This window comes from Oncorhynchus masou, chromosome 33 (assembly GCF_036934945.1).
Source record: "Oncorhynchus masou masou isolate Uvic2021 chromosome 33, UVic_Omas_1.1, whole genome shotgun sequence".
Taxonomy (NCBI): Eukaryota; Metazoa; Chordata; class Actinopteri; order Salmoniformes; family Salmonidae; genus Oncorhynchus; species Oncorhynchus masou.
The window spans coordinates 37,484,834-37,511,628 of NC_088244.1; the positions used below are offsets into that span (position 1 = coordinate 37,484,834).

A 26,795-nucleotide genomic window follows, 5' to 3' on the forward strand; every position below is an offset into this window, starting at 1 on the left:
CCTCTCTGTGGAGGTGTCATCAGGGCTGCTGTAGCCTGTAGGACATTGCGTTTAGATGTTACGATTAGCATCACTGACCTTCCTTCCCATTCAGCTCATCCACAGATCATCTACAGTACAAACCACGGTGGCCATTTCTTTGCGCTCACATCACCATTTTAACTAGTGCAGTTTTTTTATTTTTTATTTTACCTTTATTTAACTAGGCAAGTCAGTTAAGAACAAATTTTCAATGACGGCCTAGGAACAGTGGGTTAACTGCCTGTTCCGGGGCAGAACGACAGATTTGTACCTTGTCAGCTCGGGGATTTGAACTTGCAACCTTCCGGTTACTTTTGCAACGCTCTAACTACTAGGCTACCCTGCCGCCAGTAAAGAGATGAAGCCTTGTTCAGCCAGTGTAACATTGGGTCAGGTTCTGCCCTCTCCGTCTGTCTGAAGGACACCAGTGTAGAGACTGCCCTGTCCGACTGCCCAGTCTGGCCCGGCCTGGTTGGGCAGTTATAGTCTAGTGAGTTAATAGCTCTCTCTAACGACGTCCGGTTGTTTAGTCTGGCTGTTCAGAGGGATGTCTGCTCATGTCTAGACTCGGCCTCATCTCATCTGTGTGGTCTCTCTGAGAGGCCGGGCCTCAGGCAAGACCATCACATCTGACAGCCACCCTCTCCGTCTCTGCACCCAGACACTCACTATGTAATGCGTGTGAGTGTATATGGTACGGAGGAGATTATAATGGTGACTAATTGCGATGCGTCTCTCGTCATAGGGCGCCGACTCATCAGACGAGTTGGGGCTCTGTAAAATCTGTTACATGTTTTACCTGATTATGTTTCGTTTTTCCCCAAATTCTGTTTTCTCAGTTTTTTTCCAATATTCCACTTTTCCCCCCCAATTATTATTTTTTTTAAACGTTTTATTTTTTTTACAAGGAAATTGGATGTTCTAAGTCCACAACAATTCTCAAACCACATCAGGTGACCACTTAAGATTTTTGGGTGCATTTACACTTTAAAGGTGGAATATGCAGAAATTGCGCCGCCATTTCCTGGTTGCAAAAATTCAAATTGTTTGCATCACTACTCTGGACAGTTCTGACTATATATATATATATATATATATATATGTGTGAACAACTACAAATACCTAGGTGTCTGGCTAGACTGTAAACTCTCCTTCCAGACTCATATTAAACATCTCCAATCCAAAATGAAATCTAGAATCGGCTTCCTATTTTGCAACAAAGCCTCCATCACTCACGCCGCCAAACATACCCTCGTAGAACTGACCATCCTACCGATCCTCGACTTCGGCGATGTCATTTACAAAATAGCCTCCAACACACTACTTAACATTGGATGCAGTCTATCACAGTGCCATCTGTTTTGTCACCAAAGCCTGTTATACCACCCACCACTGCGACCTGTATGCTCTAGTCGGCTGGCCCTTGCTACATATTCATCGCCAGACCCACTGTCTCCAGGTAATATATAAGTCTATGCTAGGTAAAGCTCCGCCTTATCTCAGCTCACTGGTCACGATAACAACACCCACCCGTAGCACGCGGTCCAGCAGGTATATCTCACTGGTCGTCCTCAAAGCCAACACCTGCTTTGGCCGCCTTTCCTTCCAGTTCTCTGCTGCCAATGACTGGAACGAATTTCAAAACTCGCTGAAACTGGAGACCTATATTTCCCTCACTAACTTTAAACATCAGCTATCTGAGCAGCTAACTGATCGCTGCAGCTGTACATAGCCCATCCAATCTACCTACCTCATCCCCAAATTGTTTTTATTTACTTTTCTGCTCATTTGCACCCCAGTATTTCTACTTGCACATCATCATCTGTTCATCTATAACTCCAGTGTTAACTTGCTAAACTGTAATTACTTCGCTACTATGGCCTATTTAAATAAAGGTGAAATGATCTTTTTAAACACAAACACACAGACAGGGGTATTCCTGTGCCGTTTCAGAACGTTACAGTAAATATGAATTAGTGATGCATTTTTTGTTCATGTCTTATTATTAACTTGGGCAAGTAATGCATTTTCGAATAAGTAAAAAATATTTAGTTGATTTGTTTACGAAGTTCAATAAATGTTTGAATGTTGTTGAATTTGGTTTTAATGTCTGGATTCTGTGATTCTGTCCGCGTTCTCCCTGCAATGCAGATTTTATTGGGCCCTACAAGTGGCTGACACCCAGAATGATGTCGTTTGTTATTGCTGGAGAAAAACACTTAACTATTCACAGATGGACCTTTTGGATCCCAAATGTATGAAATGCATAAATAGTTCAATAAATATTTTCTGTTGCCTTAATAGATAAATGAAACATTAATGTTGGTGTTAAAATTGAGAAAGGGAACTTTTATGTTGCTGCATATCATTGTTTCTGAGCTTGAATGTGTCTCCCATCCATGGATAGGTCAACAAGTTCTCTGGCAAATTCTCTTGTAGCCTATCCTAGCCTGGTTCCAGATGTGTTTGTGCTGTCTTGCCAACTCCTGTGGTCATTGGCGTGACAATGGCCAGTAAATTTGGCGAGACCGTACAAGCTAATCTGGATACAAGCTGTATCCTATATCCCTCTCGAGATCGCCAATATCTGGCAGTTCAATGAGTACATGGGACACCCAGACCAACTTAAACATTTTTTTTTTTATACAAATGTTGGTTGCCTCAGTCTGAGTTCAAATGTGTTGTCTGGAGATTAACTAGAAAGTCACAGTTCAATAAGTGCAAAATACTCTCTCCACTTCCTCTTTCTCTCTCCCATTGGTCAAGGACCAATGGAATACTCCTAAAATAATATGGAATAGTTCCATCTAGTGTTAGAAGTGAAGTGTTTGAAAGGAAACGCATACTAGTTGAACCCAGGTCTGATTTCACCCCCTAAATGGAAAAGGGTGTAGAAGAAAAGCAGCCGGTTTCTCCTTTCCTCCAGAGCTAACAGGGTCTTTAATAACGTGTAGCCTGACTGACACTCCTCCTAACCCCCGGTTCTCCTCTAGTCTAAACACACACACACACACACACACACACACACACACTACCAACTCCCTGTCCTTCTTGTCTTGCCTAGACAGTCTAGTCTCCAACCCCCTTCACTCTCCTCTCCGTCGTCCTTCATGCCAAACTAACACTCTGACTCCTCTTTAATGGACGAGTCCACTCGAGAATGGTCAGCTTGCACATGAAGCTAATGTTACCTCTGACTTTCACTGAGTTATTGGGGAAAAAACGAATTAAATCCTATGCCAAAAATCCTATGCCAAAAAACCCTACAATGGCTGGTTTCTCAAGGCACAGTTAATCTGTTTTGATGTAGAGCTTCCGAGGGTGACACGTTATTTGGATAGTCCATCTGTAGATAGTAACGTGTAGTAACGTTTCAACTATATACTTAAAAAATATATATATATATTTCACCTTTTATTTAACCGGGTAGGCCAGTTGAGAACAAGTTCTCATTTACAACTGTGACCAGGCCAATATAAAGCAAAGCAGTGTGACACAACCAACAGAGTTATACATGGAATAAACAAACGTACAGTCAGTAACACAATAGAAAAATCTATGTACAGTGTGTGCAAGTGTAGAAGATTAGGGAGGTAAAGGCAATAAATAGGACATAGTGGCGAAATAATTACAATTTTAGCACTAACACTGGAGTGATAGATGTTCAGATGATGATGTGCAAGTAGAGATACTGGGGTGCAAAAGAGCAACAAAAAAACAAAACAATTTGGGGATGAGGTAGTTGGGTGGGCTATTTACAGATGTGCGGTGATCGATAAGCTGCTCTGACAGATGACGCCACTAATGAACCTTCACGCTTCTACGCTTATTTTAAACCCTGAACGTAACCGTACCTTCAGGAAGCGGGTGCTTATCGACAGATAGTTTGTTGACGATCCATCTGTAGATGCTCTACGGATGGTCATACTATCAGGACTATCCAAATAAAGTGTGACCCATCCGCGACGTATCACGTTGATTGTCATTTCAAACACCAGAGCCGAGCCAGATTTGAATAGAAGCGTTGGCCCTACAGCTCCATTTTGAAATGTGCGGACATCAAGATCACCGGTGTGCTGGAGTTTCCTTTCAGTTCAACAGAGGCTGAAGGAACAGGAGTGACTGTGTGACGGGTTTAATTGACCCGAACTGATCTTGATGGGCTCCCGTTGGCTGAAATGCTGCTCTCCACACAGTCCTCTTCAGTCAGATGAAACACTGCATTGTCTATGTGGGCAAATGACATGAGTGGTATGGACGTTTCACTTACATCCAATTGCTTTGTAGCCTAACTGATTATGGGCGGTGGGGGTGGGGGGGTGGGGGGGGGGGTCTTTCAGTCTTTCAGGAGTTTAATGTATTTTACTATTCATTTCACTCCTCAAGCAGGCATTCATTATGTGCAATCTTTCAAATCCTATTTGAACCCAGGTCCGAGTACTACAGCCGTTTTCAGGTCAGCCTCTCCGTCTTCCCTACTTTAAAGCCAACAGTGTGAGAGCCACTCTGCCTAACAGGCTGTAAACAATGAGGCCTCTCTCTCTCTCTCTCTCTTTCTCGATAAACACTCCAACACCGTATGGAGATGAGTAACTGAGGGTCTGGCCCAGAGCCCCAAAACAGGACCGATATTACCACATGTCAACCACATGTCAACCCAGGAGTGACTAGGTTCTGTGGAGGCAGTCAGTGGGATGTCCAGAATCCCATACTAGGCTGAAGAGCAGGACAGATATAACCACATATCATCAACTCAGCAGTCTGTGTAGATTTCTCTCTCTTAGACAGGTTGAACGTTCTCTGTTCTGTTGTATCCCGTCGTTGCCTTTTCCAGGAAAATTAAAAAAAAAGCAGTAGAGATGCCAGAACAGCAATAGAACAGGACAGATAAAAAAACATAAAAAATAATAATTAACCTTTTATTTAACGAGGCAGGTCAGTTGAGAACAAATTCTTATTTACAATGACGGCCTACAGATAACTCGAATCAAATTGTATTTGTCACGTGCGCCGAATACGACCGGTGTAGAATTCACCGTGAAATGCTTGCTCACCAGCCCTTCCCAACGATGCAGAGATAATAAAATAAAAATATAACACGCAGTAACACAAGGAGTAAAATACACAGTTATTCCTGAGTATCAATCCAGGAATGACTGGTTAGCCTGGTCCCAGATCTGTTTGTGCTCTACTCCCATTGGTGTGATTGTCAAGCCAAACATGACAATGAGTGGCAGGGATCGGTCATGATGGCACCAACCTCCTGTCTCGTGTTGCTCTGTGGGGGCAGTGGCTCGAGGGTGTCCATACTGGACTCGCAACGTAAAGGAGACGGGGGTTAACAAACCTATGTATTTATGTGTGTTTAAGGAGTTCAAAGCGTTTGTTGTTTTGTTCCAGAAGTGAAACGTTTAGTTGCCTACTGAATCCAAAGGTTTAACTCGGCCTGTTAATAGTTCTCTACGAACACACTCAGACACTCTCTTTACAGAGATCTGGCTTTCTACACCGAGCTTTTAGTTCAAACGTCAGGGGGTGTTAACACAACTCCCTGCTCTTTCCCAATAGTTTCGTTTTGACATGCCTCCCCCGTGACCAAAGTACAATCAAGTGGGTGTGTTGTCGGGAATCAGAGTACTGTAATTACAGCATTATAACCAGTTTCAGTTAATTACTAACTAGCAGATTGTGTCCCAAGGTATTTTCAATTCACACACACTTCTCTTTCTCAATTTTTCTCTTGTTCCCTTTTTCTTATTTCTCTCTCTCCCCCTTGTCGTGTTGTTGTTCTATCTTTCTATCCATAGAAGAATTATGGTGTCTGTTCTCTCTCTTGTTTTTTTTCTTTCCTTCTCTCCCTACCTCTTAGTATCCACCCCCCCCCCCCCCTGTTGTTGTTGCTGTTCTATATTTCTATCCATAGATCAGATGCCATCATTCTTCTATCTCCCCCTTCTTTCTCTCTCTCCCCTCCCTGCCTATCTCCTGTCGTCTGGCTGTCGTTCAATCTCCCTCTCTGCCGGATCACTCTGGTGCTGTACTCAGTGATTGCCCTGTAAATCAGATGCTGTGACTGAGCAGGCGAAGCTGGCAGCCAACGTGGGCCTTGCTTATTTCTTTAAGTAGGTCAATATATCATCAGGAAAATGCCGCTCCACTCACTGCGAAAGAACAGACATAAAGCAACAAGGAACCCCCTGCCCTCTACTTTCTCTCCTCTCCTCTCTCTCTCTCTCTCTCTCTCTCTCTCTCTCTCTCTCTCTCTCTCTCTCTCTCTCTCCTGAGCAACACACAGCCAGTAGCCTGGACCCCACATCTGTTTGTTGTCTTGACAACTCCTGTAGTCATTGTCATATAGGAGTTGGCTGTACAGCACAAACAGATCTGGGACCAGGCTATATGAATCCAAGCTCTCATGCTGAACATTACACCCACTTAACCCTTACGCAACGACCAGTTAACTGAAACCATCATTGATTTCACATTTTGAGTCATTTTAGCAGATGCTCTTATCCAGGGCGACTGACAGTTCGTGCGTTCATTTGAAGATCGCTAGGCGGGACAACCACACATCAGTCGTAGTGGTTGTGTATTTAACTACAAGCCCCAGCGCGCCACATTTTCGATAAATACCACCGCTAGTAATCCAAATGATAGTCCTTGCAGCAAAACCCATCGCCATAAATTCACCTGCAGGCCATCCTAATAGCAGGCGGAGGGGGGATTTTTTTAACGGAAAGCGTGTGGGTTTGTCTGGTGACGATCATTGTGCTTTGATCTACAACCCTGGGAACCCGCCCAGGAACTAAACCTGCAGGAAGACAGCAGTGCTCCACTGCTGTTCTGTCTGTCTCACTCTATCTGTCTGTCTGGGGTTGTAATTGCCGTTATTGCACTGTCATTACGCAGACCCATTTACCTACATTGTAATCATCCTGAGGGGGGTAAAGACACAGACTCAGACAGACATTGGTTCAAATAGTATTTGCTTTCTTTCAAATAATTTTGAGAGTTTTGATTGAGTCTGTCTGTTCGCCAGATGGGCCGTCTTTACACATTTGGGACTATTCTGTTGGTTCCATTGTGCCGGGTAAGCTCAATCAAGCACAGTTATGTTTTGTAGCAAAACAAATACCATCTAAACCCAGATCTGATGCAGACGGAGCTAGTGAGGCAGGAACGAGAGGTTGTAAGCTAATATGGGGCTCTGGCATACAGTAGTGGTGATGGTTGTTGATGCCGGGAGTCACCGTAGAGTGTTCTCGCTTATAGCCTTTTTAGGAGGAGCGGGGGGTCAGCGGTCACCTTGATGGTCTAGGGGCCTGGGGGCCGTTTTTAGAGGGGGGGGGGAGCAGAAGGTTGGCGGGTTGCCAGGTACACGGCCCATAGTCAGGACCCCCCCCCCCCTCTCGTTCTCTCTGTCTCCTTTTTTTTCTTTGTCTCTCCCTCTCTTTCTCCCTCCGTCTCGGTGTCTTTCTCTCGCACTCTCCTTCCCCCCTCCTCTCTCCCAGAGCGTCAATGCTCCCAGACAACCATCAGCCTGTTGCGTGTACAGGCCTGTGTCTGCAGGTGTGACCCTATAAACCCCTCTCTGTGGGCTCCCTCCATGCAGTGCAACACTGCATGCTTCCTATTGCTTAGAAACACAAGACTTCGCCCCAAGTGTCCTTCAGCTCAGCCAGGGCTCAGGAAGTGGCCCACAGTGACACCAGCCTTCAGGATTGAGCTACAATGAGTCATGTTCCTCGCTGTATTCTTCCTTTTTGTGATTCTAAAGGCTTTTTTTTTTTTTTGGTGTAAAAAGTTATTTAAACTGTATGTTATTCAGCTAATGTACAGTAAGTAAATCTGTTGTGATGGGGAGATTGTGTGTCTGGAGGCGTACAAAGTTGTCTCCTTGAAGTCTGTAGCAGGTCATTACATAACGGATCTGTCTTACCTCAGGAATCCCCTCTAATGGCACAGTACAGGAACAGGAAGAGTGAAACCAAAGCATCAACCAGGGATCCACATACTTTATGCACTTCTTAAAACACCCAGGGTTGGTGAGGTGGGGTAGGAAGGTAGGTGGGTGTGTTTTGAGTGCATGTCTTTGTGTTTTGAGAGAAGAAGTGAATCTATTTCAGGTAGGCGAAGTATCAGAAAGCAAACATAAATTCACTGGGTGAAACTACAGTCTGCTTCCCTGTCTCTCTCTCGATGCACCGTCAGTCCCCACTCATGCATGGTTTATTACCATGCTTTTCGTCCAGTTTCTTTCTGTTGTGTTTATACTGTTGTGTAATGGACTATGAGGTTAGGACATTTTACAAGACCGGATTCTGTTATTTTCTAAAGTAAGCGAATGGGCCGAACGCTTACAAAAGTATTTTGCCTGAATGAAATCCAACCGACTCCTAATTGAGGACTGAGGCGTCTTTTTTTTGTTGTTGTTGTAAGCGCTTTATACATGGAACCAAATGTGCTGTTCAAATGTATTCGTTGGTATAAACCCGACGGTGGGCTTTTTATTTTTTTATTACAATGCGAGTTGCAATGTCATAATGGTGGTTCCAGCTAGTTTTGCGATCTGCAAAGTACCCGGAAGACAAAACCCATCTGTAAGTCTGTGTGCAATTAGGTGCTTTGTGATGCGATGCCAGAGCCACGTTCATTGTGGTTTGGTTCAGAAATGCAGCAACTGGGACCAGATGTTTGAATGGGTCTCTGTAGTAAGTAAGCACTTTCTCTCTCCTTTAGATGAGTCTCTCTCGATTCAACCTAAGCCACTTTATGCAACGATTTACTACCCTTCCCCGCAATTCTGTGTTCAACTTTCTCCCTGCCCTTTTCAAATCAAATGTATTTGTATAGCCCTTCGTACATCAGCTGATATCTCAAAGTGCTGTACAGAAACCCAGCCTAAAACCCCAAACAGCAAGCAATGCAGGTGTCGAAGCACGTTGGCTAGGAAAAACTCCCTAGAAAGGCCGAAACCTAGAGGGGAACCAGGCTATGAGGGGTGGGCCAGTTCTCTTCTGGCTGTGCCGGGTGGAGATTATAACAGAACATGGCCAAGATGTTCAAATGTTCATAAATTACCAGCATGGTCAAATAATAGGTCTGGGACAGGTAGCATGTCCGGTGAACAGGTCAGGATTCCATAGCCGCAGGCAGAACAGTTGAAACTGGAGCAGCAGCACGGCCAGGTGGACTGGGGACAGCAAGGAGTCATTATGCCAGGTAGTCCTGAGGCATGGCCCTAGGGCTCGTTGTCCTCCGAGAGAGAGAAAGAAAGAGAGAATTAGAGAGAGCATACTTAAATTCACACAGGACACGATTTAAGACAGGAGAAGTACTCCAGATATAACAAACTGACCCTAGACCCCGACACACAAACTACTGCAGCATAAATACTGGAGGCTGAGACAGTAGGGGTCAGGAGACACTGTGGCCCCATCTGATGATACCCCCGGACAGGGCCAAACAGGAAGGATATAACCCCACCCACTTTGCCAAAGCACAGCCCCCACACCACTAGAGGGATATCTTCAACCACCAACTTACCATCCTGAGACAAGGCAGAGTATAGCCCACAAAGATCTCTGCCATGGCACCACCCAAGGTGGGGCGCCAACCCAGACAGGAAGATCACATCAGTGACTCAACCCACTCAAGTGACGCACCCCTCCTAGCGACGGCATGAAAGAGCACCAGTAAGCCAGTGACTCAGCCCCTGTAATAGAGTTAGAGGCAGAGAATCCCAGTTCTCCATTTAGCATGCTAATGTCCAAGATGGGCTGGTCGAGATGCATTTGAATCATGCAAATCGCTTTGCCTTTGTATTCAGAAGGTATGTTAACAGCTTCTATTGTGTCAGTGGGAGAAAACGAGCTGAAAAACAATGGTCAATTAGCACTTGTTAACTTCCAGCCGCTCCCTATAGTTCTATTGAAGCACTCTAGCCCTCTGGTATACCAACCCCTTCCTTGTTCCTATGGGGGCACCATGCTCCAAGACAACCACAACCTCCCTAAAGTCACCTAGCTGACCCCCTCGAAAGCTCCAACTTTGCTTATATCACTACGTAATTGTTGTAGTTTAGCATCAGGGGACACACTATGGTCCAGTCCTCTGGAATGACAGTATGGACAGATGGAATGTAATATTGACTACGACAGCTGATGGGTCCGTGCCTGTACAGGATAAAGATGCTGAGAGGAGTGACGTGTCCACGCTGTGGTATTATTACAGTCACACACACACACACACACACACACACACACACACACACACACACACACACACACACACACACTCTCTCTCACTGCCCCATTGGAGGTGGATGGTTATGGAGGATGCTGTAGCCTGAAGCTTCCGAGGAGAGCTGGGTGATTGAGTTATCTGCTCGCTGCAGCTTCCCGAGCTAGCCAGGCCCCGGGCGGCAAGGCCACACATCAAGGTTATCTGTACATCTTGTGCCCTTGAGCCCCGACTGGAGGGTGTGTGTGTGTGTGTCAGTGTCAGTGTGTGGCCCCTGTTTGTCTGAGCCGTCTGTCTGTCATGCATCGGCTGACTCTTCCCCCTGGGAAGAGGGAAAGAGCAGAGGGGTGGAGGCCATATACAGTAGTGAGTGCATACATTTTCACATTTTGTTTGTACTGGTCCCCCATGGGAACGGAACCAACATTCAGCTGAGCCACACAGGACTGAGATGTGGGGGATTTAGGAGTGGTGTGGATGTGGGAGGGATGTGGATGTGGGAGGGGTGTGGGAGGGGTGGGGGGGATGTAGGGGTGGTGGGGAGAAACGGTGGAGGGATGGAGACACCAGTGGAGGAAACGTCTGTGAACTAAAGGAGTGTCAGGGAATGGCTTATCCAAGGGGAAAAGGATCTTTTATACAACAGAAAATGACCAGATTAGGACTGTCTCCCAATTGACACCCTGGTCCCTATTTAGTGCACTACCTTTGACCAGGACCTGTAGGGCTCTGGTGAAAAGTAGTGCACGATATGGAGGATATGGTGAGATTTGCGACGCGGCCAAGTATTCAGCATTCAGGAAGTGGGTTTGTATTATAAAGCTAAAATAATCCCTTTAGAGAGAAATGGGGGAGGTTCTCTCCAGTTGCCTATCGTGTGTGTGTGTGTGTGTGTGTGTGTGTGTGTGTGTGTGTGTGTGTGTGTGTGTGTGTGTGTGTGTGTGTGTGTGTGTGTGTGTGTGTGCGTGCTCATTGTCCCGTTAACAGGGGCTGCTGTAGAGGTTGGAGGGGCAGCAGGTGCAGACACACACACACACACACACACACACACACACACACACACACACACACACACACACACACACACACACGAGACTTCCACAGAGGAAGGAGCAAAGCCCTGTAAATCCCTCAGACCGGTGCTCCGGAGCCCTCTTCACCCTCCAAGGCCTGTCAGTAGCCAGGGAATACAGGGCTTTCTCACGCCAGACAGGCATCGCTTCTGTTTTCCCTCTGTCTCTTCTGGTGCTATCTTTTGACACACACACACACACACACACACACACACACACACACACACACACACACACACACACACATTCTCTTCCCCCCCACCCCCACTTCTCCCTCTGCCTCGCCTCTCCGTCTATCTCTCTCTCCACTCTACACCCATGCTGACTATCTAGACATAGCAAGCAAGCCTCTGTTCTCTCGTCCTCAAATCTAATTTCTCCAGTCTTTCCTCTTGTGTAATTGGCGCTGTGTTTTTAGTTTTTATTCCCTACCTTTCAGACATGTTAGTCATCCTCTGTTCCCTTTTCCTGGCTGGCTGTCTCACCACTATCACCCAGTGCTATTTTAGGCAATATGCAAAGGGACTGTTTTGTTGTATCTGAAGTTGTAAGGAAAAGTCTGACATTATGTTCGTGGAGATATCCTCATGATATCCTGCCTTTTTATAACAACCTCTGGACATATGAAACATTTATAAAATGCTGTTCTGCTATTTATTAATTCAGACGAGGTGGGAGTCTGGGAGAGAGTTTATGGAATTGGATTGAATGTTGTGTAGAAAACACTATGTCTGAGATGAGGCTTACATGAACAATCACTTTGTCTGGAGAGTTATAAGTCTTTTGCAGGAGCCTCTGCCCTCTCTGACATGTGTTCACTGGACGTATTAGTTAAATGTCACCTCTACATGTCTGGATTTGGCACCACGGATGATTACATTCGTTCCGGTAGGCAAGTGTCCTCGGTGTGTAAGCTCTCTACGAGAGCTGTGTTTATAGGTCTGGTACTGTAGGGTCAGACAGGGCAGACCACGCATATGTGTGTGCTGAGTAGTTACTGTCCGGTACACTGTTGATGCATCTCAAATTGCACCATATTTCCTTTTCATAGTCCACTACTTCAGTCAAATGTAGCGTCTTTTTTTATATAGGGAGTAGGGTGCTATTTGGGACGTTGCCTCTGATTCCAGTGTAGTCGCTAGCCAGGCCTTTGACCCTGCCTGAGGTACATGTTCATTACAGTTGACAGCAGTCTGAATGGGAGTCAGAGGCCTGGCGGTGGAGCCACGGACCCCTGTAGGACGGGAAGAAACCCAGGCCTTTATACCGAGGACAAAAGCGCAACGGGGGGTGTCGTCACAATTAATGGTCTTTATGTAACCACACTGGCTGGGGAAAGGGGGGCGAGGGGTAGGGGGGTGTAGCAGGGGTTGGTTGAGGTGACAGAAGGAGGTGAAAGAGTCTGAGGTGGTTAGGGGGAAGGTATAGTTTCGCCTTGTCTCATCTCACACCTGAAACAAAGACCTGCATGGAATGAAACCGATACCCCCACTTTAGACTGGCTCTATAGGCCATAGTCATTAACATCCCCGAAGAAACAGCGAGGATTCCCTCCCCTTCCATTTAGTATCATCACCATTAGGTGATCAGGGAGTTCATTAGATTGCTGTAATTATCCCTCATTGGGAGCAGTCATGAGTGTTGGAGATGTCATTTATCTCAGTAGCTCTCCATACTCGAAGCCCTCCATACTGCTCCAATAGGCTCCATACCTTGTTCTGACTCGCACCCTTTTTGTCTCTCTCCAAAGATCCGGCTGCCGCGCACACGCACAACTTTATGCTGTTGAAATGGAACGGAGAAGAATTAGTTACAGAGGTGGATTGTGAATTACAAAACCAATGTCTATTGTGCAGGGATCACACTGCACTCCCCTGTCTAATGTTCTCATTTTCTCATCTGTAACTGTTGTTCGTTAGGAAGAATGAGCCTTGCAACATTCAGAGAGAAAATAGTCGCAGGGGTCACTTCATGTTAATTGATCCCGGGTTGTTATAAGGAACACAGCCATTTTTCATCGTTAGAATCTTGTAGGAAATGCTGGTCTTGGCTTCGAACCAGAATTGTGTTTTTCTAGAGACCTGAGGTGGCGGAAGGCAAGGCCGGCCTCCCTTTGACTGTGCTGCACAGCAATGTGCTGACCGGTGCCACTGACAGATCAAGGAGGAAGTCACTCGGCAGCCGTTGCCTGTGTGGTGTGGGAGAGTTGGTCTGTGTCACTCGATAGACGGCCAACAACTTCCCAGACAGGCCAGAGGCCACCATTTATTATCCTCGTCTTAAAGTCACTGTGTAATCCGGGATGGTTGTCTTATGTCCCGCTCCCTGCTATTAAATTCCTCATTTTCCTTTCTGTTTACTTTCCTCATGCAACTCTTAGGTCTTGCGCAGACCTTTCGGGCTTAGAAAGGGATTTGGCATTCTCATTACCCGCTATATCTAGTTTTCCCCCAGGCCATTATTTTCCTTTTTGATTTCAATGGACAACTGTTTGGGACAACAGTAAATCGACAATATGTCCCGTACCGGGTTTGGCGTGTTGCCAAACAGAGCCATTCTGTGGGCAAGCTAGTTTGTTTCATATCCTGCAGTCTATTGGGAAAAGGCTAGGCTCAGAGTTGATTGAATGTAAAGCAGGAGCTTTGAGAGGACAAGATGTTGGGAGGTCTGGGTATGAGGCAGTGTCCCCTGGAGTGGCTAATCTACTTGCAGAGATTTATATTGAGCTATTTTATTATGTCGAACTAAGACGACTTGCTGTTCCATTGCTGTTCCGGCACATTACTGTGGTTTACTGTGTCTACATTCGAAACCTATTGAGGTATTTCATTCTATCTAAAGGCTCTGGTACCTGCGGCACTGGTGCTGAGCCAGGTGTAGTACTACACTGAAGTAGAGCGGAGTCGACGTAGACGTTTCTGTGGTGGAGGCACAGTGACTGTGACGCGTGACTACCTTCTGTGGTGGCTGTAGATATGATAGACTGAGGACTCTCCATGAATGTCGTAAAGGCTCATAAATGGGAAACGGATGCATTTCAAACTGGCTACTAGTGATGTCCTCGGGCACTTGTAGCGTGTTTTATCCACTGTCTATGTCAGATAATCTGATTAGAAGCATCTGTTATTGCATTGTGACTTCAGAATGAATTTACCTTGGAGACATTGGGGAGCATATAATACCACTTTACCCCATGCAGGTCTTTCTCTCTGCAGTCGGCTTGGCTAGTCTATGATTTAGTTTAGTTTTTGTTATAACTTCAAACGCCTGGTTGTACTTGACCTCACCTCAAGAAAATAAGACATTAAGAACCTTCAACTATTCTTATGAAATCCAAACCTTGCAAGACACTCCAAAGCTAATGTTTTCTTCTTCTCCTGCGCAGGAGGCCAGGCTTTCTCTTTCGTTTCTCGCTCTCTCGCTCCCTCTGTCATTCTCTCTCTCTCTCTCTCTCTACAGGACCAAATATAAACCCTACCAACCCCAAAAGAACTGTGGGGTTGATGGTATGCTAAATGAAATGGTAACATATACAGACCACAAATTCCAATTGGCTATACTTAAACTCTTTTAACATCATTCTCAGCTTTTTTACCGAATTACTGTACGACAGACCACGTATTCACCCTGCACACCCTAATTGACAAACAAACCAAAACAAAGGCAAAGTCTTCTCATGCTTTGTTGATTTCAAAAAAAGATTTTGGCTCAATTTGGCATGAGATTATGCTATGCAAATTGATGGAAAGGGTTGTTGGGGTGTACGACATAAAATCCATGTACACGAATAACAAGTGTGTGTTTTTTAATTGGCAAAAAACAGACATTTCTTTCCACAGGGATGCAGCTTAAGCCCCACTCTCTCCAACATGTATATCAATGAATTGGTGAGAGCAATAGAACAGTCGGCCTCACTCTACTAGAATCTGAAGTCAAATGTTTACTGTTTGCTGATCTGGTGCTTTTGTCCCCAACCAAGGAGGGGCTACAGCAGCACCTAGATCTTCTGCACAGATTCTGTCAGACCTGGGCCCTGACAGTAAATATCAGTATGACACAAATAAGGGTGTTCCAAAAAAAGTCCAGTTGCCAGGACCACGAATACAAATTCCCTCTAGACACCGTTGCCCTAGAGCACACAAACTATACATACCTCTCCCCTCTTTTTGTGACTCCTCTCGAGTCACAAAAAGTAGAAATATAGATCAAATTAATCACTAATGTATGTTTTGTTCGATAATGTGCATATTTTTATCCAAAAATCTCAGTTTACATTGGCGCGTTATATGCAGTAATGTTTTGATTCCAAAACATCCGGTGATTTTGCAGAAATATTCATAATAAACATTGATAAAAGATACAACTGTTATTCACATAATTAAATATAGACTTCTCCTTAATGCAATCGCTAAGTCAGATTTCAAAAAAACTTTTTTACGGAAAAAGCATAATCTGAGAATGGCGCTCATCAGAAGGCACTCCCAGGATTCCCAGTTCGACAATAAATGACTGATTTGTTCCATAAAGTCCATCATTTATGTCCAAATAGCCACTTGTTGTTAGCGTGTTCAGCCCAGTAATCCATCTTCATGAGGCGCAGGCACTTCGTCCAGACAAAAACTCGAAAAGTTCCATTACAGTCCTTTAGAAACATGTCAATCGATGTATGGAATCTTTAGGATGTTTTTAACATAAAACATCAATAATGTTCCAACCGGAGAATTAATTTGTCTGAAGAAAAGCACTGGAACAAGAGGTAACTCTGTCAAGCGCGCGTCATGAGACCAAGGCACTATGCCAGACCACTGACTCAGAGATCTCATGAGCCCCTCCTTTATAGTAGAATCCTCATTCAAGTTTCTAAAGACGGTTGACATCTAGTGGAAGCCGTAGGAAGTGCAACTTTATCCATATCTCAATGTGTATTCGGTAGGCCAAGCTTTGAAAAACTACAAACCTTTAATGTCCCACTTCCTGGTTGGATTTTTCTCAGGTTTTCGCCTGCCGTATGAGTTATGTTATACTCACATACATCATTCAAACAGTTTTAGAAACTTCAGTGTTTTCTATCCAATACTAATAATAATATGCATATATTAGCATCTGGGACAGAGTAGGAGGCAGTTCACTCTGGGCACGCTATTCATCCAAAAGTGAAAATGATGCCCCCTATACCAAAAAGGTTAAGAAAGACATCACCTACCGAGAGATGAACCTGGAGAAGAGCCCCCTAAGCAAGCCGGTCCTGGGGCTCTGTTCACGAACACAAACAGACCTCACAGAGCTCCAGGACAGCAACACAAATAGACATAACCAAATCATGAGAAAACAAAAAGATGATTACTTGACACATTGGAAAGATTTTACAAAAAAACTAAGCAAACTAGAATGCTATTTAGCTTTAAAAAGAGAGTACACAGTGGCAGAATACCTGACCACTGTGACTGACCCAAAATGAGGAAATCTTTGACTATGTACAGACTCAGTGAGCATTGAGAAAGGCCGTCGTAGGCAGACCTGGCTCTCAAGAGAAGACAGGCTATGTGCATACTGTCCACAGAATGAGGTAGAATCTGAGCTGCACTTCCTGACCTCCTGCCAAATGTATGACCATATCAGAGACTCATATTTCCCTCCAGATTACACAGACCCACAAGAATTTGAAAAAAAAAACAAATCCGATGTTGATAAACTTCCATATCTATTGGTTGAAATACCAGTGTGCAATCACAGCAGCAAGATTTGTGACCTGTTGCCACAAGAAAAGGGCAACCAGTGAAGCACAAACACCACTGTAAATACAACTTATATTTATGTTTATTTATTTTCCCTTTTGTACTTTAACTATTTGCGCATCATTACAGCACTGTATATAGACATAATATGACATTTCAAATGTCTTTATTCTTTTGGATCTTTTGTGAGTGTAATGTCAACTGAACATTTTTTTGTTTAATCTATTTCACTTGCTTTGGCAATGTAAACATGTGTTTCCCATTCCAATAAAGCCCATTAAATTGAATTGAGGGGTAGGGGCAAAATGAGAGAGAGACAGATGAGAAATCCTAGTTTCTTCTGGAGAGGATGAGAGAGAGACCACTTGGTATTCTTTACCATTTGTTGACTGTAATATACAAACTTCCTTTGTCACTGTTTTTGTTTCATGACAAAAGGTTCCTGTCTGAAATTGAGAAATGGATTCAGTGTGTTCCCCTGTACACAGGACTTTGGTCCCATCTAACAAGCATTTTTTTTAAATTTTTAACGTTTGTTCTCAGGGATGTGGTTTTGAATTCTAACTTACCGTGTGTGCTTGCGGGAACAGGTGCGTTGACATGTTTTTTCTTTTCTTTCTGTTAAAGAGCAGAACAAAAAAAACATTGTCCAATCCCTAGCTAGCAGCCTAGGTAGGAGCTCTAAGATCCTCTCAGCGCCGTGGCAACACAACAACCTTTAAGCAATATTCAGAGCTGTTCTGTACGGTCAGCTCGTGGCCTAAGTCTTGACAAAGGAAACGCAAACCGCTAGATGCCCCTGCCGGCTTAATAGACTGCCGTCAGTCCACTACTTGTCACAGCACGGCTTGTGAATGGTGAGGCTACAGCCTGGCAGGACCTATTTAACACTAAACACTTCTCCATAGCGGTCTGGCTGAGGCTGACTGGCTGAACGACACTCTGATTGACCCTTTTTAAAGATGTTCTCATCTTTTGAAAACATTTTTAAACATCTCCCGGGCATTGGAAATGTACCCTCCACTCACAGGCTTTGTTTTGGGGGGTGGGGTGAATAAAAGTCAGAGCTTGTTTTTTTAAGTCCCTGATTTCGTTTTGAGGATGTGTGTTTTGAAGCTGATATTTGTAAATGTAGTCGTGTTTGCAGGGTGCCATCCTACGACTTTCACTCGTTCCTGTGGTACATTTTGATCCCGGACTAATGTGTGCGTCTGTCTGCTGTGCGTTTTTGTGTTGCAGGTCCACACAGAGTGTCCCGGTGTCCGGCCAATGAGTTTGAGTGTCTGGGGACAGATGTGTGTATCCACATGAGCAGGCTGTGTGATGGGAGCCCTGACTGCACTGACGGCTGGGACGAGGGGCCACACTGTCGAGGTAACACACACACACAGCTTTCTGGGGTCCTTCCTAGTTCCTACAGGACACTGGGGCAGCCAATCCTGTTGCAGCCAGTGACTGTGTGCCTTTTCTGTCTGGTTCCACAATGCGACACTATGAACTCGATAGCTGTCCGAAATGACAACGTATTCCCTATATAGTGCATTACTTTTGGCCAGGAAATAGGAGGCTATTTCAGACAGCCAATATGTCCCCTCTGTGTGGCTTTTATCTTCTTTTTTTTGTCTGGTTCCACAATGAGAAGCCTCAATAATGTCCTCTCTATGGCTCTAATTAATATCAGGGATTGGATTTGATGATGGGATTCTCCTCCTTTCTGTCGGCCCGGTTGGCTGTCTGGATATATGCTCCGCTCTGCCAGCCAGAGCCGGGGAAGTGGCCTCAGAGCCTGGGCTGATTTCGGGCCTCTAGGGCCTGATTTGATAAATGAATGACTTTTTTTCCCCCAGAGTGAAGAGGAGCTATTGTGATAACGGAGGCCGTCTCATTAAAGCAGCTGATGGTGGAAGACTGTGTTTATTGGAAAAGAGAAGAGATTAAAGTTGTGTGTGGGGGGGGGGGACTGGAGAGATAAAGAACGAGAACAGAGGATTCATAAAGCTGAGGTTGAGTGATATTAGTCAAACATATTTGATGCCATGATGTTTATAATACTGGGACATTTTTGTTGGTTTGGTGCGTTCCCCAACAACAAATATTGACGCCAAACAAACGGGTGTCTGCTGGCCAACGTCCTAGAACACCAACGGGCTCTGGAAAGACCCGTGCACATTAGAACTGACAGGTACACACAGTCCTGTCTCATACGGAGAAAGATATGGCCTCTCTTTTTCTTTGGAATATTTTTTTCGTTTTATGCATTTATAATTCGGCTTTAGTTTTGTCTTTATAATTCCGCATTTTAAAAATGTGTTTATTACTTCCGCTTTTTTAAAATGTGTTTATTACTTCCGCTTTTTTAAAATGTTTTTATAATTCCGCTTTTTTTAATGTGTTTGTAATTCCGCTTTTTAAAATGTTTATTACTTCTGCATTTTTTTAAATGTGTTTATAATTCCGCTTTTTTTTATGTGTTTGTATTTCCGCTTTTTAAAACGTGTTTATTACTTCTGCTTTTTTTAAATGTGTTTATTACTTCCGCTTTTTTAAAATGTGTTTATTACTTCCGCTTTTTAAAATGTGTTTATTACTTCCGATTTTTAAAATGTGTTTATTACTTCCGCTTTTTAAAATGTGTTTATTACTTCCGATTTTTAAAATGTGTTTATTACTTCCGCTTTTTAAAATGTGTTTATTACTTCCGCTTTTTAAAATGTGTTTATTACTTCCGCTTTTTTAAAATGTGTTTATAATTCCGCTTTTTTAAAATGTGTTTAATTCCGCTTTTTAAAAATGTGTTTGTAATTCCGCTTTTTTTAATGTGTTTGTAATTCCGCTTTTTAAAATGTGTTTATTACCTCCGCTTTTTAAAAATGTGTTTATAATTCCGCTTTTTTTAATGTGTTTATTACTTCCGCTTTTTTAAATATGTTTATAATTCCGCTTTTTTAAATATGTTTATAATTCCGCTTTTTAAAATGTGTTTATTACTTCCGCTTTTTAAAATGTGTTTATTACTTCCGCTTTTTAAAATGTGTTTACATTTACATTTACATTTAAGTTACTTCCGCTTTTTAAAAATGTGTTTATTACTTCCGCTTTTTAAAAATGTGTTTGTAATTCCGCTTTTTTAAATGTGTTTGTAATTCTGCTTTTTTCAATGTGTTTGTAATTCCGCTTTTTTTAATGTGTTTATTACTTCCGCTTTTTAAAAATGTGTTTATTACTTCCGCTTTAGTTTTTTGTTTACAATTCTGCTTAAGTTTTATGTGTTCATAATTCGGCTTACTGGAAATTCTAGCAGGAACACATTGAGCAGAATTGGGGGGGGGGGATAAGAGTTGAAGTGACATTTGTGTGATGTAGGTTAAAGGGACAGATTCCCTGCCTCGCGCAATGTTCCCGCCGATGATGTCATCGAGACATGACCCGCAGTGCCTGTCCCCGGTCGAGCACACTGGTCCATCTGTCCCCGTGAGGATGGACTACCACACCACACACCAGTGACAGTGTGTTTGCCAGAACTTTCTGCTGCGACGTTGTTTGAGTGCGTGTGTGTGTGCATGAGCCCTCCAATTTCATGAAAAGCCTCACCATTTCACAAGCATCCCAGTGTTTGCTTGAACAAACTGCCGGCTTGCCCAACCCAAGTGGACCCTAGCCTGGTCATGATGGGTCAAAGCGCACTTCTGTCATTCGCTGTGTTCAAAGAATTATCCAGAAGTTGTTGACAAGGGGAGTGAGGGAGTCAGAGTAGGAGGCAGGCAAGGGAGGAATTTATGGCAGTATAATACATTTGAGTGACCAGGTAATATGGTGGAGCTAGGTTTGGGAGGTTGAGGAGTGGTGGAAGGGTGTTTTTAAAATGTGGGTTATGGCCAGGTTTTGCCCTGTCTACTGTGTTACTGGGCAGCTGAGGCTTTCACACACATCTCTGCCGATTTAAAGAACTTCCGGCAACTCTCTTTCTCGCTCTCTTTATCTCTCTTTCTCGCTCTCTTTATCTCTCTCTTTCTCACTCACTCTCGCTCTCTTTATCTCTCGCTCTCTCTCGCTCTTTCTCTCTCGCTCTCTTTATTTCTATCTTTATCTCTCGCTCTCTTTCTCTCTCTCTCGCTCTCTTTCTCTCTCTTTCTCTCTCTCTCTCTTTCTCTCTCTTTATCTCTCTTTCTCTTTATCTCTCTTTCTCTCTCTCTCTTTATCTCTCTTTCTCTTTATCTCTCTTTCTTTCTCTCTCTCTCTCTCTCTGGGGACTGAAGAGGCCAGTTAGGGGGCAAGGCCTCTCATATAATCTCCACACTAGTGTTTAATTGACAGGGAAAGAGAATGGGGTCAGGGTAGTGTCCCTCTCTGCTCCCGTTCCACAATGGAAACCCTCCATGATTTATGCACGCCCTTCTTTATAGCCTGATCCCTGATCTGTTTGTGCTCTTATGGATATTGGCAAGACGGCACCAACAGACCTGGGACCTATAATAAATTCCAAGTCATTTTTGAAAGGAAAATCGATTGAAAGCACCGGCAAACCTACTTGAGGCAAGAGATTTTGAAAAGTCGTCATGTTAATTATTATGCTCGATTCTGGGTCCAGAATGAGTTTATTGTCTTGTCATTATGGTTGTGTTGCGTCATGTTTCTCTGTCTGTCTGGCTAGTAAGGAACTAGGCCGGACAGTGTGGTAAAGCTGGGTTTATGACCCACTAGCTCCATTCTGTTATCACTTTTCATTCCTGGATTGTTGGTGAAGATAATATCAGAGTCTTGCAGTATAGGCTATTGGTGGCAGTTAATAGAATCAAAAGATGAGCCTGTATGCTGTTAATATTACTGCTTGTGTTTTGTCTGTACGCGTGAACATTCTAGGTTGTGCAGGTGTGCCCTCACATGTGTATGTATGTGGAAGGTTCGATAACGCGTTGCTTTGGGACTGGACGCCTTGACTCTGTGCAAGATCTGGTGAAATGTTCAGAGTTCAACCAGGTGTCCAAAAACTGTCTCTGTTTGAAGGCTGTGGGTCTTCCAGTAGGACAACGACCCCAAACGCACATCAAAAGCATCCTGAATTGGTTCAAGATGAAACGCTGGACTGTTCTGGAGTGGCCAGTGTCTGAGTCCAGATCTTAATCACATCCATGACCTATGACTCGAGCTGAAATGTGCTCTGCTGAAGAGGGCTCGTAGAAAGGTACCAAGCTTATTATAGCTACAATGAGCATTTGTTGGCGGTTAGCTTGGCCAAAGGCTGTGCAACCAATTACTAGCTATGGGGTGCCAATACTTTTTATTTTAAACTTAACGTAACAAAATATAATTGGTTCTGCAATGTTGAAAAACAAAATAACAAAGTGTGAAGACCAACAGTTTTTCTTCATTGTCAACTTATTTTAGAAGAAATGGGAAATTATTTAAGAAAAGTGCAAGGGTGCCAATATATTTGGCCTCAACTGTATAAGGGTAATTGAGTTGCTAATGGCACCCAGCAGTACCCCGGTCAGCCGTCAATTTGAGTTAGTCAGTGAGAGGGAATGAGCTAACCTGCAACGTCACTTCCTGGAGTGGCGCAAACTGCGTATGTTACAGTAGGGCTCCATGAGACGCCATCTTAACCAACTGCATTTGGCTTCAATGTGCCATTGAGTCTCCGCACAGGAAGGAACAGTGTCGCGCACAGGCGGTTGGCGGCACCTTCATTTGGGAGGACGGGCTCGTGGTACTGGCTGGGGAGCAGAAGAGGTGGAATGGTATCAAATACATCCAACGTTGGTTTCCAGGTGTTTGACGCCACCTCCGCTTGCTCTGTTCCTGACGTCATTCATGAGCAGTCCTCCCCTCCAGCAGCCTCCACTGGGATCACGTGATCCATGGCGTTGTCCATTCATGTGTACAGTCAGTAGTATGCATGCGTACGCAAGCTCGTCTGTGGCTGTTTGCCACTCTTATTAGTTAATCCTCCTGTGTGTTTAGCACATACTGCCGGTGTTTGGGTCTGTTTGCTCACCCTCTCTGGCTCTCCCCATTCCTCCACGGAGACCGCAAACAACGGCCTACGCCAGTGGAGGCTGCTGAGGGGATGACGGCACACAATAATGGCTGGAACGGCCTCAATGGAATGTCATCGAACACATGGAAACCGTGCTCCAGAAAATGGCACCCCTATTCCCTAGCTCACCACTTTTTTTGACCAGAGCCATATGGGACCTGGTCAGAAGTAGTGCATCACATAGGGAATAGGGTCCAGGTGGAGGATTAGGATTCCTCCTCTGTGCTTCCCTGTTTGGGAGAGCACTCAGCATCACTCACCTACTCTCTCTCTCTCTCTCTCTCTCTCTCTGTCTCTCTGTCTCTCTGTCTCTCTCTCCTCTCTGTGTCTCTCTCTCCTCTCTCTCCTCTCTGTGTCTCTCTCTCCTCTCTCCTCTCTGTGTCTCTCTCTCCTCTCTCTCCTCTCTGTGTCTCTCTCTCCTCTCTCTCCTCTCTGTGTCTCTCTCTCCTCTCTCTCCTCTCTGTGTCTCTCTCTCCTCTCTGTGTCTCTCTCTCCTCTCTCTCCTCTCTGTCTCTCTCTCCTCTCTGTGTCTCTCTCTCCTCTCTCCTCTCTGTGTCTCTCTCTCCTCTCTGTCTCTCTCTCCTCTCTCTCCTCTCTGTGTCTCTCTCTCTCTGTCTGTCTGTGTCTCTCTCTCTCCTCTCTCTGTCTCTCTCCTCTCTCTGTCTCTCTCTGTCTGTGTGTGTGTGTGTAGTTGAGGAGTCAGAAATCCTGCTTTCTTCCAGAAAAAAAACTACTGGGACTACCTATTTGCTTTTGAAGTATTGGAACAAATCCATATGATTTTGAGTGAAATGTATTATAATAAACATGAAAAGGTGAATGTAAGAAACGCTCATCATTTCAAATAGGCTACACAGCATATAAACAGCATATAAACAGTCTAAATAGGTCAGGAGCCAGACAGGGAGCCTAAGAAAGAACGGAAATTAATTATTCAGGATATATTATTTCAAGGCTATAGTCTACAAAGAAATACATTGTGAAGCATTTGCGAGTGCAACACACTAGGCCGGTAGGGACCTAAAGCCCTCAGCATTTAAACAACATTTAGTTGCATTAAATCATTATAGTCTATACATTGCGCATATAGGCTGTGGCTTACTTAGAATGAAATGCAAATTAAACGAAAAAATGTCTTAGGCTACAGTGCCTTTTGAAATCATTTTTAGAAACACCGGTTTGGCCAGAGTCTGTGGCTTCAGGCTCATGCGATGGTGCCTGGAGAGCAGGCCAGCAGTAGAGAGTATCCTCTCCACACTTACAGAGCCACTGGGGATGCTAAAACACCCTTTTGGCCATTCTTGCCAGGCTGGGCACGGATACAAAGTAATATTCATTTTTGGAGAAAAAAATCTATAAGTAGGCCTGAAGGTTTTTAGGCAAAAGAACCCAGTCAAAACGGAAAGCTCCTTGAAATATTGGAATATGCCAATGAACAAACAAAATGAAGGAAACTTCAGACATCTGATTTAGTTTATAAATGCTTTGCTGCGCTGACACAGTTATCTACCCAACTCGTTAGTTTTCCTCTATCATGTGCACGTGCAGCAGTAAGGACACCATCGTGCTTTCGGGATGTCTTTTCAGATTCCACAATGATTCTTCAGTTGTGGACATGACATCACCACACTCCCTCTCTTGCTCTTGGTCCTCAGTCCATCACCACACTCCCTCTCTTGCTCTTGGTCCTCAGTCCATCACCACACTCCCTCTCTTGCTCTTGGTCCTCAGTCCATCACCACACTCCCTCTCTTGCTCTTGGTCCTCAGTCCATCACCACACTCCCTCTCTTGCTCTTGGTCCTCAGTCCATCACCACACTCCCTCTCTTGCTCTTGGTCCTCATCTTTGTAAGTCACTTTGTTTTAGCCACTGTGTGTTTTTTATCGGTTTCTTTCTGAAAATATTTAGTGAACTCCATGACAGTAGATAAAGCAAGGGGCTATAGCAGCACACAAGTAGACTACAAATGCATGCTGGGCCGTGGGGCGTGCCCTGAGTTCGTGAAGTGAGCGATACTGGAGCGGGAGAGAAGGCCGACGCTCCAGCCTTTAGGAATCTCGCTCCGCTCTCCAGTCAAATTGGGCAAGCTCCGTTCCTCGCTCCACTCCAGCTCCCCTCCACTCACATACTCACATACCCCCCCCCCCCTCCCGTAGTCCATCCATGTGCTCTCTAAGTTGTTTTCTAGACATTTAGATTAGTGAGAGGGCTTATGCCGGCCCATCCTCGGTGGAACTAAAAGGATCACTGTCAACGTTCTGACATGCTTGTTGAGCACTTCAGGCTGGTGTGTGTGCGGCATGCTTGTTGAACGCTGACTCAAGACAACAGTGTGACGTGTTTCCTCAGGTCATTAACCCTGGCTAAATGGCTGAAAGAAGACTGCTGTTGAAAGAGTCCTGTTGTTGACTGGTGCCTTTTTCACTATTGGTGCTGTCGACTTCAACACTCCAAGGCCTGTGGCAAAATGTCTATTCATTGCAGTGTTCTGTATGGAAATGAAAGCAATAGAAGTCTATCTATTTTTATGGTATTCTGCTCTCATCTCTTCTCTGGCACAGTGGGGCACAACAAACACTTCCATTCTATAGTAATTCTCTGGCCACTGACTCTGCATGCATGTATTCCGTTTCTGACTCGTTCCCTGAAAGAGTGTTGTTCTTTGGGACTGGTGTTTTGCGGGTACTATTTAATGAACCTGCCAGTTGAGGACTTGTGAGGCGTCTGTTTCTCAAACTAGAGACACTAATGTACTTGTCCTCTTGCTCAGTTGTGCACCGGGGCCTCCCACTCTTTCTATTCTGGTTAGAGCCAGTTTGCACTGTTCTGTGAGGGGAGTAGTACACAGCGTTGTACGAGATCTTCAGTTTCTTGGCAATTTCTCGCATGGAATAACTTTCATTTCTCAGAACAAGAATAGACTGATGAGTTTCAGAAGAAAGTTAATTGTTTCTGGCCATTTTGAGCCTGTAATCAAACCAGTCTAAAGAAGGCCAGTTTTATTGCTTTTTTAATTAGGACAACAGTTTTCAGCTGTGCTAACATAATTGCAGAAGGGTTTTCTAAATGATCAATTAGCCTTTTAAAATGATCAACTTGGATTAACTAACACAATGTGTCATTGGAACACAGGAGTGATGGTTGCTGATAATGGGCCTCTGTACACCTATGTAGATATTCCATTAAAATTCTGCCGTTTCCAGCCACAATAGTCATTTACAACATTAACAATGTCTACACTGTATTTCTGATCAATTTGATGTTAATTTAATAGACAAAAAATGTGCTTTTCTTTCAAAAAACGAGGCCATTTCTAAGTGACTGCAAACTTTTGAATGGTAATGTATGTTTAGATTAGAGACCTCTTGAAATTGAGGTTCTTCGGGCAATACCTACATATTACAGTACTGATTGTGATGGTTAACGCTAGAGGCTCTGGCTCAAGGATGGTGAGGTGGTGGCCTGGGGCTGATGTTGGCTTGGAGAAGTAGCACCCTGCCTCTCATTCGCACGGTTTGCCTCTGTGTGAATGTTAGTGTTATTCATTTGGCACAGTGCGTTTCAGTGAATAGGTGTGATCCGGGGCACTAACATTGTTAGCCTGCGGCTCTTCCTCTCAGCGAGACCACACAAAAGGGCCATTGTAGCCCCGGGTGCCCCACAGGCTTTACATAACGAGGACCCT

At 44.4% G+C, this 26,795-nt stretch overlaps 1 pseudogene; it reads left to right on the forward strand.

Annotated features, from left to right (window-relative positions):
- LOC135528469 (low-density lipoprotein receptor-related protein 1-like) overlaps positions 1-26,795 on the forward strand; it is a 155,764-nt pseudogene that overhangs the window by 34,541 nt on the left and 94,428 nt on the right.